Source organism: Loxodonta africana, unplaced genomic scaffold (assembly GCF_030014295.1).
Source record: "Loxodonta africana isolate mLoxAfr1 unplaced genomic scaffold, mLoxAfr1.hap2 scaffold_29, whole genome shotgun sequence".
Classification (NCBI taxonomy): domain Eukaryota; kingdom Metazoa; phylum Chordata; class Mammalia; order Proboscidea; family Elephantidae; genus Loxodonta; species Loxodonta africana.
The window spans coordinates 3,638,961-3,651,084 of record NW_026975011.1 but is presented as its reverse complement, the minus strand read 5'-3'; the positions used below and the strand labels follow the sequence as shown (position 1 = coordinate 3,651,084).

The 12,124-nt window shown below is 41.6% G+C and overlaps 1 pseudogene; it reads left to right on the top strand.

Moving 5' to 3' along the window:
• The first annotated feature begins 1,557 nt into the window (after positions 1 to 1,557).
• LOC135229422 (olfactory receptor 4C3D-like) lies at positions 1,558 to 5,412 on the top strand (annotated as a pseudogene).
• The last annotated feature ends 6,712 nt before the right edge of the window (positions 5,413 to 12,124 follow it).

Here is a 12,124-nt window from a genome sequence, read left to right as displayed (position 1 = left end):
GTTAAATTTCTTTAGCAGCTGTACATCAAAAGAAGTAGAGATTATTTTTAAATAACATAAAATTATATAAAGGGAAAACTATTATTCCATTTATTTCTATTATTTACAAAGGAAAAGTGCAAACTTTCTATATCCATTGGAGTCTTCACAGGAAACAGCATACTCAAAATGGCAGATTAAAAAAAATTAAAGAAGATTATTTATCAAGGTATGAAAAAGTTTAAGGGGAATTAATTAGGGATGATGATGAAGCATTCCGCGCCTAGCTACCAGTAGGAAACCATTGCCACAATTATGGCTGAGGGAATGAGCGGAATAAATGATTACAAAAGGAAATAGGAGAGTAGGAGACGCCTACCCAACAAGTCCTGTGACCCTAGTTTAAGGTACCCTGTTACTGATAAACCACGGGAGGGACCCAGGAGAATAAATCCTGACATTCTTTTCTTCCCACCCTGTCCTTTAACATTCATCTAGTACTTCCTGTTGACCAGAGAAGAAGGAGGCCTGGTTGAGGAACACCGTGGAAGCCCTCCATGGAGGAGAAGAGTGAGAATGTATCTGAAGGGCTGAAAGGAGTATATCTTGCTCACTTTCCAACACTTTATTAAATTGTTTTTCTTGGTAAGATGGTGAGCACTCCTATTTTGGAAAAGAGAGAACACAGGAGAAATAAGTAAATTGTCTTCCAACTTATTTGTACACGTAATGTTTATTGACCTCCACTCTGGGTCAAACATTAAAGTAGATCTGGGGATAAAGAGGTGAAGAAGGCAGATACAGCTTTTCTTCTCTGTGGCTTATTTAAAGGGTTTTTGAATGGAAGAGTGAGGTGATTTGGTCTTAATCTGTATATCAACAGTGTGTAAAACAAGAACTAAGAGTTGGTTAGAAGCCATAGCTCTTAACCACTGCCCCACCAGGGCCCCTCATTATGTATATATATACACATATATACTTATGTGTGTGTGTGTTTCTATGTGTATGTGTTGTTTTTGTTGTGTGTTGTGGGGTTGATTTTTACTCATAGTGACCCTATACGACACAGTAGAACTGCCCCATAGGGTTTCCTAGGCTGAAATCTTTATGAGAGCAGATGGCCAGGTCTTTTCTCCCACAGAGTGATTCATAGGTTTGAACTGCCAATCTTTTGGTTAGCAGCTGAGTGCTTAACTGTTGTGGCACCAGGGCTCCACACCCACACATAGATGAGTTCCCTAACATTTCTTGCTGGCCGAGAAGGAATTAGGTTTATTACATGATAAGCTCCCTCTTCCTGGATATCCTCCAGCAAATGTCCAGTGACCACTTGTCAGAATATGTTGTAGATGGCATTCCAGCACCAATAGAAAAAGCTGGATTAGACAGCCTCAATGGTTCTAATCTTTATGTAAAATATAAATTGCTTGTTTTTTTCTCTTCTTGTGTACCATAAGGAAAAGAGTTTGTATTATTAAAATGCTTTGTTCTTATTTGCAAGCCCAAAATCTCATCACCCTGCTTTAATAATGTTGTCTTTACAGGATAATCCCAATTTCTGTGTCCATCATCACCATTGAAATGAAATAAAACAGGATGAATGTGACTGATTTAATTCTAATAGGACTTACACAGAATCCTCAGATGCAGAGAATTCTAGTTGTTGTTTTGTTTATCATCTACATTGTCACTGTTACAGGAAACCTGCTCATTGTGGTCACCATAATCTACAGTCAGACATTTAAAACCCCAATGTATTTTTTCCTGGCCTTCTTATCTTTGATAGATGCCTGCTACTCCTCTTCCACACTTCCTAAAATGCTAGCTGACTTGCTCTCTGAGACAAAAACCATCTCCTTCAGTGGCTGCATGACACAGATCTTTACTGAACATTTCTTAGGTGGTTCTGAGGTTGCCCTCCTTGTGGTCATGGCCTATGACCGTTACGTGGCCATCTGTAGTCCTCTGCACTATGTGACCATCATGAACCACCATGTATGCTGCCTTTTGGTGGGGGTGTCTTGGACAGTGGGTTTTCTCCACTCCATTGAACAGATTCTTGTCACTTTCTGGCTCCCATTCTGTGGCCCCAACATTATGGATCACTTCACGTGTGACGTCCTTCCCCTGATACAACTTGCCTGCACAGACACATTCCTTGTTGGTCTCTTGATTGCTGCCAATGGTGGGGTAATCTGTGTAATAACCTTTGTAATGTTGTCGATATCCTATGTTGCTATCCTATATTCCTTGAGGACTCAGAGCTCTGCAGGGAGGAAAAAGGCCCTCTCTACCTGTGGTTCCCACATCACTGTTGTTGTCTTGTTCTTTCTGCCCTGTATTTATATATATATGCGACCAGTAGCCACCTTCTCCATGGATAAAGCCATAACTGTATTCTATACTCTTGTCACTCCCATGTTAAATCCCATTATCTACACAGTAAGGAATGCAGAAGTAAAAAATGCCATCAAAATGTTACTGAAAAGAAATGTAATTTCAGATAATAAATGACCCAATATGAAGATTTTATTTCTATCATAATCTTTACATTTTTGTTTTATGTTACATACATATATGTGTAAGAATGTATATGTTTGTGTGTGTATATATATATGTAGCTCTTTCTCACATTTATCACTTAACTTCTATAGAACCTTTGTGCAAGAATGGCATGGAGGTGGTGTCTGACCTTCTCTATCTTCACAAAGAGGAAGAAGAATCAAAATTAGCAACCCCAGCCTGATTCCTTGCTGAAGTCAGGCATGCCTCCTCTCTCCACCATCTTTACTAATTCTGACACCAGCTGCCCCTCCTATGGCACTCTCTACTTCTGTGCTGGGTTCAATAATTCATTGCAATGGCCACACAGAACTCACAGAAAATACCCACTATTATGGTGTTTATTAGGGAAGTAACAGTTACAATTCAGTCCCAAGAACATTCAAGATACAGTTCTTCCATAAGAACAGCCTCTTTCCAGCTGTGCTGAAAGGCATACCTCTCCCTGTTCCTAGACATATGCCCAAAAGCACTCAACTTTCTCCATGAGCCTGGAAACCCACCGGGCAGTTGCCTGCTGCTGGGTGTCTCCTGCTGGGTCTTTTCTGCCACTGCTTCTCACCATCTTCAGGGTTACAGCTCACTCTCTCTGTTGGTCTCCTGCTTCCAGGAGCTTCTCAGCACAGGGACCCCGGGTCCAAAGGGCGTGCTGGCTCCTGGCTGTTCTTCCTTGGCAGGTGTGGAATCTTCTTTTTCCCCCTCTGGGGTGGCTGATTTCAAGCCCAGCAGGATGGCAAACCTGACCAATCCCTTTGGTGGGCCATAATTACTCTACCACTCAATCACACCAATCACTTGGGTGGGGATTACAAGACCATGGCTATAAAGTCCTCACAAAAGTCACCCATCACACCACACTTTGCAACAATTATTCTGATTTCACAGATGAAGAGAAATAAAGTTAAAAGAGGTTAAATGATCAGCCCAAAGTCCGAGTCAGAGCTATTTGGATTTTTTTTTTTTAATTTTATTAAGCTTCAAGTGAACGTTTACAAATCCAGTCTGTCACATATAAGTTTACATACATCTCACTCCCTACTCCCACTTGCTCTCCCCCTCTTGAGTCAGCCCTTTCAGTCTCTCCTTTCGTGATAATTTTGCCGGCTTCCCACTCTCTCTATCCTCCCATCTCCCCTCCAGAGAAGAGTTGCCAACACAATCTCAAGTATTCACCTGATATAATTAGCTCACTCTTCATCAGCATCTCTCTCCCACCCGCTGACCAGTCCCTTTCATGTCTGATGAGTTGTCTTCGGGGATGGTTCCTGTCCTGTGCCAACAGAAGGTCTGGGGACCATGGCCGCCGGGATTCCTCTAGTCTCAGTGAGACCATTAAGTTTGGTCTTTTTATGAGAATTTGGGGTCTGTATCCCACTGATCTCCTGCTCCCTCAGGGGTCCTCTGCTGTGCTCCCTGTCAGGGCAGTCATCTATTGTGGCCGGGCACCAACTAGTTCTTCTGGTCTCAGGATGATGTAGGTCTCTGGTTCATGTGGCCCTTTCTGTCTCCTGGGCTCTTAGTTGTAGTGTGGCCTTGGTGTTCTTCATTTTCCTTTGCTCCAAGTGGGTTGAGACCAATTGATGCATCTTAGATGGCCGCTTGTTAGCATTTAAGACCCCTTTCTTTTCTCCCTGGCTGCTTTTAAAATTTTCTCTTTATCTTTGGTTTTGGCGAGTTTGATGATAATATGTCTTGGAGTTTTTCTTTTTGGATCAATCTTAAATGGTGTTCGATGAGCATCTTGGATAGATATCCTTTCGTCTTTCATGATGTCAGGGAAGTTTTGTGTCAGGAGTTCTTCAACTATTTTCTCTGTGTTTCCTGTCCCCCCTCCCTGTTCTGGGACTCCAATCACCCGCAGGTTATCCTTCTTGATAGAGTCCCACAGGATTTTTAAGGTTTCTTCATTTTTTTTAATTCTTTTATCTGATTTTTTTTCAGCTATGTTGGTGTTGATTCCCTGGTCCTCCAGATGTCCCAGTCTGCATTCTAATTGCTCGAGTCTGCTCCTCTGACTTCCTATTGCGTTGTCTAATTCTGTAATTTTATTGTTAATCTTTTGGATTTCTACATGCTGTCTCTCTATGGATTCTTGCAACGTATTAATTTTTCCACTATGTTCTTGAATAATCTTTTTGAGTTCTTCAACAGTTTTATCAGTGTGTTCCTTGGCTTTTTCTGCAGTTTGCCTTATTTCATTTGTGATGTCTTGAAGCATTCTGTAAATTAGCTTTTTATATTCTGTATCTGATAATTCCAGGATTGTATCTTCATTTGGGAAAGATTTTGATACTTTTGTTTGGGGGGTTGGAGAAGCTGTCATGGTCTGCTTCTTTAAGTGGTTTGATATGGATTGTTGTCTCCGAGCCATCACTGGGAAACTAGTTTTTCCAGAAAATCCGCTAAAAAAAATGCAGTCAGATCCCTATCAGAGTTCTCCCTCTGGCTCAGGCTATTCAGATGTTAATGAAGCCACCTGGGGAGGGTGGGGGAGGGAACAGAGAGATAGGAGAGTAGCACCTCAGAATATAGCCAGAGTTGCTTGTCTTGCTTGGAATGACGATTATATCTGAGATTCCCGTGGGGCGCGTCGCCTATGTGTGCTGGCTGTGTGGAGATTGCCCCCGGGGGGTCTGGCCCGCTGGAGTCACGGTCAGATCCTCCGCTTCCAGCCCCACGCCCAGCGTCAAGGCTCCCCTGCTGGGACGGTGCACTCTCGACTCCAAAATCAGTCGCTGCCTCCCGGGGACTTCTTGTCCCTCCCGCCGCGTTGCCGTGCCGCCCCCCTGAACCTGTTGGGCCCCGTCCCGGGGTTAGTTCAGGTGGGTGGAGCAGCTCCCCGTGCTTGTGCTGTGACTGAGTGTTCCAGCTGGGATGCTGTTCTCCCCGCTCCAATACCAGTCGCTACCTCCCGGGGACTTCTCTTACCGGCTGCGTCCCACGCCGCCCGCCCGAACAAGCTGGGCCCCCTCCCGGGGTTAGTTCAGGCGGGTGGAGCAGCTCTCTCTGCTTGTGCCGTACCTGACTGGTACGCTGGCTTCAGGCTCTGAAAACAATCACTGCTTTCCCGTATTAGTTCATTCTCTGTCTCTAAATCTGTGTTTGTTGTTCAGGGTTCGTAGATTGTTATGTATGTGATTGATTCACTGGTTTTTCTGTGTCTTTGTTGTAAGAGGGATCCGAGGTAGCGTCTGCCTAGTCCGCCATCTTGGCTCCGCCTTCTATTTGGATTGTTTTAATTCCAAATCCCATGCTCTTTCAACCATTTCAGAAGGTATCAGAATCAAAGGCAGCATTTATATCAAAGCCTTTCTTGTTTTGTTACGAATTGAAAGTTCTCTTCTCTAATTGCAGAGTTGTGTAACAGACCTGCACGTGTAAGCTGTTGGCACTCAGAACCTGTATTGCCTACTGGTATCTAGGACAGTGCAGAATACAGTTTAGAAAGAAAATACTAGCTAACACTCTCTCAGTACACGTCAATTTACCAATGCTTAAAATTATATGGGTTTCTTGTTTAGTTGAGTAAAAGTTGTCAGTAATAAAAATTAATTGCATTTAAACCTATGTGAAAATTTTAAGTGTCCTTTGGTGGTCACAGTGACCCTATAAAACTGAAATTGAGTTAGTGTTATTATTTTACAGATAAAAAAATGGGCAGGGTTGTAAAATTTAAATAATTAGATCATAGAACAAATAAGTCAGCCTTGAGCTCAAATATTCTCACTTCACATCCTGTGAACTTTTCATTATATGTATACTTCTTTGGTGCTGGTATTTAGTTATGGTCTGTTTTTTTAAAAACTTTTTTTTTTTAATTGTATGTCATACCTATTGCCGTTGAGTTGATGCTGTACTCTTAGTGACCCTGCAGTACCCTATAGACTAAAGAGCGACTGATGCATTTTAACTGCTGAACTTTTGGTTAGCAGCCAAACTCTTCTTAACTACTACTCCACCAGGGCTCCATATTTGGTAGGAAGTGACATTTTTTAGATATAAAATCATTAAAAACAAACAAACAGATTGCCGTCTAGCCGATTTGGACTCATAGAAACGCTATAGGACAGATTAGAGCTGCCCCACAGCATTTCCAAGGAGTGGCTTTTGGACTCAAACTGCCAACCTTTTGGTTAGCAGCTGTATCTCTTAACCACTGGGCCACCAGGACTCCTTAGTGGTAACTAAGTGCAGATTTTTTTCAAAAGCACATGGTAACATAACAATTTCACTATTAAAATTTGGCTATATAATTAGTTACTGGAATCTAACATTGTTAAGTATATATCTGAGACTCCTCTGGCAAACTGCTTAAGAGATGGCTTAAGCATAAGGCTTACAAGAAAAGAGAAATCATTACTCCTCAGTTGCTCAAAGGAAGATTTCTCAGCTAAACAACTTACCTAACTCATAAGAGTTTGTTGCAAATAACTTCTGATTCTTTTCAAAAATGAAGTCTGCTACCACAAGACAAATGTATGTCATAGTGTTTTTATAGCTACCTGTTTCTACAGACAGTTCCATCTCATGGGTATCATATGTTTTACTGAAGAAGTCAGAGGACTCTATGATGTAACAATATTTGGCAAGGCTATTATGATTCTGAAACTCAATGGTGGTTAAGAACATCAGCTTCAGGATTAATAGACATGGGTTTTCTTTCTCACTGTGCCGCCATCTCATTGCATGGTCTTAAACAGGTCTCGCAATTTCTATAGGCAGTTCACTTAGGTACTTTGGAAAGTGTCTTAGTAATCTAGTGTTGCTGTAAAAGAAGTACCCCAAGTGGATAGCTCCAATAAAGAGAAATTTATTCTCTCACAGTCTGGTAAGCTGGAAGCCCAAAATTCAGGGTATCAGCTCCAGGGGAAGGTTTTCTCTGTCGACACTGGAGGAAGGTCCTTGTCATCAATCTTCTCCTGGACTAGGAGCTTCTCTGCACAGGAACCCTGGGTCCAAAAGTCATGCTCTGCTCCCGGCACTGCTTTCTTGCTGGTATGAGTTCCCTCACTCTCTGCTTCCTTCCCTTTCATTTCGTCTCTTGTAAGATAAAAGGTTGTCAGGTCACACCCCAGGGAAACTCCCTTTACACCGAATCACAGATGTGACCTGAAGAAGGGTGTTACATCACACACTAATCCTCTTTTACCACGGGTAGAGATTATGATTTAAAACTCAGAAGATATTGTAACAATTGAGCAGGAATGTGATAGTGGTTTGCACCAGGGTGGGAGTAGCGGAAGTAGATATATTATGATGGTAGCTTCAATAATACCTGCTGATGGACTTGATGTGGGGTGTCAGAAAGAAGGGTAAAAATTATTCCAAGGTTTTGGACTTCACCCTCTGAAAGATAGTATTGCTGTTTATTGAGACAACTTCATGTACAGATGCCATGATTAACATGGCTAACTTTTATGTGACTGCTTTTCAAATGCCAAGCACATTTAATCCTTGTGTCAATATTGAGTCATTTACTGTTATAGTAGATGAAATAACTAAGATAGCAAGAGGGTAAGGAAGTTTTTTGACTTTAGTCACTAGGTCATACCCCTAGTCTTACACTGAAATAAAGAGCTAACAAAGGTAATTCTGAAAATGTTTTTAATCTCTGAACTCCCCTACTATTTTCTGTCAAATGAGGACAACTAGCTTGAAGTATGGCTGTGAGAGTGACAAGGCTACTAGCTCTGCAATTGGCCCAAAGTAGGTGTACAATCAATGTCAACTACTTTTATCGGCTATTGAAATTTTTAAGAGTAAAACCAAAACCCACTGCAGGTGAGTCGATTTCGACTCATAGCAACCCTATAGGACAGAGTAGAACTGCCCCATATGGTTTCCAAGGAGTGCCTGGTGGATTCAAACTGCTGACCTTTTGGTTAGCAGCTATAGCTCTTAACCACTACACCACTAGGGTATCTATGTTTACTGCCTATGAAAGTGGATAACATGACTGTGACTATTAAAAGTATAGTGTTCTTCCTGTGAGGCTATAACTGTGCCACCCCAAAACACCTAGTTATCGTAAAGAATGCCGACACATTTTTCTCTCATTTATCTGCAATCGACATTTACTTCTTCTTTATGAAAGGTTTTTAAACACCCAACATGAATCTTTTTTTCTTCTCTATCAGAGTGATTACAAGCTATTTCACACAGACACATACACACAAGCACATGCACATAACCACCAACACCACCACCACTATCACCAGAATTAATGGTTAATTTTGGCAGTAGATAAAGGCAAAATTTGTCACATGATTACTGTTTTAATGTGAATGTCACATCTAATTTTCTGACATTAACATGTAGATTTACTTAGAAGCGTTCTCACTCACTGATGCCCTCCCCTTCAATCCCACTTTTTTTTTTTAAATAATGACAACTTTTATTTTGTGTATGACTGTAATCAGAGTAGGGCTTGGTGAGAACAGCTCATCTGTATTCCAGTTGGCCTTTGTTGGGGTGGCTTGAAAGCTGGGGGCTAGAATCATCTGGAGGCACTCACTCACAGTTGATGTTTGGTGTTGACTGGCCTACCCGAGCTGTTGGCCAGAACACCTTCACGTGGCCTCTATATGTACCTTGGGCTTCCTCACAACATGGTGGCTGAGTTCCAAGGGTGAGCCTCCCAAGAGAGAGAGTCAGGTGAAGGCTGTATTACCTTTTCTGGTCAAGCCTGTGCAGTATTGCTTACACTGCATTTTTTTATTTTTATTTTTATTGAGCTTCAAGTGAACCTTTACAAATCAAGTCAGACTGTCACATATAAGTTTATATACACCTTACTCCATACTCCCACTTGCTCTCCCCCAATGAGTCAGCCTTTCCACTCTCTCCTTTCGTGACAGTTTTGCCAGCTTCCAACCCTCTCTACCCTCCCACCCCCCTTCAGACAGGAGATGCCAACACAGTCTTAAGTGTCCCCCTGATATAAATAGCTCACTCTTCATCAGCATCTCTCTCCTACCTACCGTCCAGTCCCTTCCATGTCTGATGAGTTGTCTTCGGGAATGGTTCCTGTCCTGGGCCAACAGAAGGTTTGGGGACCATGACCGCTGGGATTCCTCTAGTCTCAGTCAGACTATTAAGTATGGTCTTTTTGTGAGAATTTGGGGTCTACATCCCACTGATCTCCTGCTCCCTCAGGGGTTCTCTATTGTGCTCCCTGTCAGGGCAGTCATCGGTTGTGGCTGGGCACCAACTAGTTCTTCTGGTCTCAGGATGATGTAACTCTCTGGTTCCTGTTGCTCTTTCTGTCTCTTGGGCTCATAGTTATCGTGTGACCTTGGTGTTCTTCATTCTCCTTTGATCCAGGTAGTTTGAGACCAATTGATGCATCTTAAATGGCCGCTTGTTAGCATTTAAGACCCCAGACGCCACATTTCAAAGCGGGGTGCAGAATGTTTTCATAATAGAGTTTATTATGCCAATTGACTTAGAAGTCCCCTTAAACCATGGTCCCCAAACCCCCGCCCTTGCTCCGCTGACCTTTGAAGCCTTCATTTTATCCCGGAAACTTCTTTGCTTTTGGTCCAGTCCAGTTGAGCTGACCTTCCCTGTGTTGAGTATTGTCCTTCCCTTCACCTAAAGTAGTTCTTTTCTACTAACTAATCAGTAAAAAACCCTCTCCCACCCTCCCTCCCTCCCCACCCCGTAACCACAAAAGTATGTGTTCTTCTCAGTTTATACTATTTCTCAAGATGTTATAATAGTGGTCTTATACAATATTTGTCCTTTTGCCTCTGACTGATTTCGCTCAGCATAATGCCTTCCAGGTTCCTCCATGTTATGAAATGTTTCACAGATTCTTCACTGTTCTTTATCGATGCGTAGTATTCCATGGTGTGAATATACCACACTTTATTTACCCATTCATCCGTTGATGGACACCTTGGTTGCTTCCAGCTTTTTGCTATTGTAAACAGAGCTGCAATAAACATGGGTGTGCATATATCTGTTTGTGTGAAGGCTCTTATTTCTCTAGGCTATATTCCGAGGAGTGGGATTTCTGGGTTGTATGGTAGTTCTATTTCTAACTGTTTAAGATAACGTCAGATAGATTTCCAAAGTGGTTGTACCATTTTACATTCCCACCAGCAGTGTATAAGAGTTCCAATCTCTCCGCAGCCTCTCCAACATTTATTATTTTGTGTTTTTTGGATTAATGCCAGCCTTGTTGGAGTTAATGATTCCATCTCATCATAGTTTTAATTTGCATTTCTCTAATGGCTAATGATCGAGAGCATTTTCTCATGTATCTGTTAGCTGCCTGAATATCTTCCTTAGTGAAGTGCGTGTTCATATCCTTTGCCCACTTCTTGATTGGGTTCTTTGTCTTTTTGTAGTTGAGTTTTGACAGAATCATATAGATTCTAGAGATCAGGCACTGGTCGGAGATGTCATAGCTGAAAATTCTTTCCCAGTCTGTAGGTGGTCTTTTTACCCTTTTGGTGAAGTCTTTAGATGAGCATAGGTGTTTGATTTTTAGGAGCTTCCAGTTATCTGGTTTCTCTTCGTCATTATTGGTAATGTTTTGTATTCTGTTTATGCCTTGTATTAGGGCTCCTAAGGTTGTCCCTATTTTTTCTTCCATGATCTTTATTATTTTAGTCTTTATGTTTAGGTCTTTGATCCACTTGGAGTTAGTTTTTGTGCATGGTGTGAGGTATGGGTCCTGTTTCTTTTTTTTGCAAATGGATATCCAGTTATGCCAGCACCATTTGTTAAAAAGACTGTCTTTTCCCCAATTAATTGACATTGGGCCTTTGTCAAATATCAGCTGCTCATATGTGGATGGATTTATATCTGGGTTCTCAATTCTTTTCCATTGGTCTATGTGCCTGTTGTTGTACCAGTACCAGGCTGTTTTGACTACTGTGGCTCTATAATAGGTTCTGAAATCAGGTAGAGTGAGGCCTCCCACTTTCTTCTTCTTTTTCAGTAGTGCTTTACTTATCCGAGGCTCCTTTCCCTTCCATATGAAGTTGGTGATTTGTTTCTCCGTCACATTAAAAAATGCAGTTGGAATTTGTATCGGAAGTGCATTGTATGTATAGATGGCTTTTGGTAGAATAGACATTTTTACTATGTTAAGTCTTCCTATCCATGAGTAAGGGATGTTTTTCCACTTAAGTAGGTCCTTTTTAGTTTCCTGTAGTAGTACTTTGTAGTTTTCTTTGTATAGGTCTTTTACATTTTTGGTAAGATTTATTCCTAAGTATTTTATCTTCTTGGGGGCTACTGTGAATGGTATTGATTTGGTTATTTTCTCTTCGAAGTTCTTTTTGTTGATGTAGAGGAATCCAAGTGATTTTTGTATGTTTATCTTATAACCTGAGAGTGTCAAACTCTTCTATTAGTTTCAGTAGTTTTCTGGAGGATTCCTTAGGGTTTTCTGTGTATAAGATCATGTCATCTGAAAATAGAGATAATTTGACTTCCTCCTTGACAATCCGGATGCCCTTTATTTCTTTGTCTAGCCTAATTGCTCTGGCTAGGACCTCTAGCACAATGTTGAATAAGAGCGGTGATAAGGGGCATCCTTGTCTGCTTCCCGTTCTCAAGGGAAATGCTT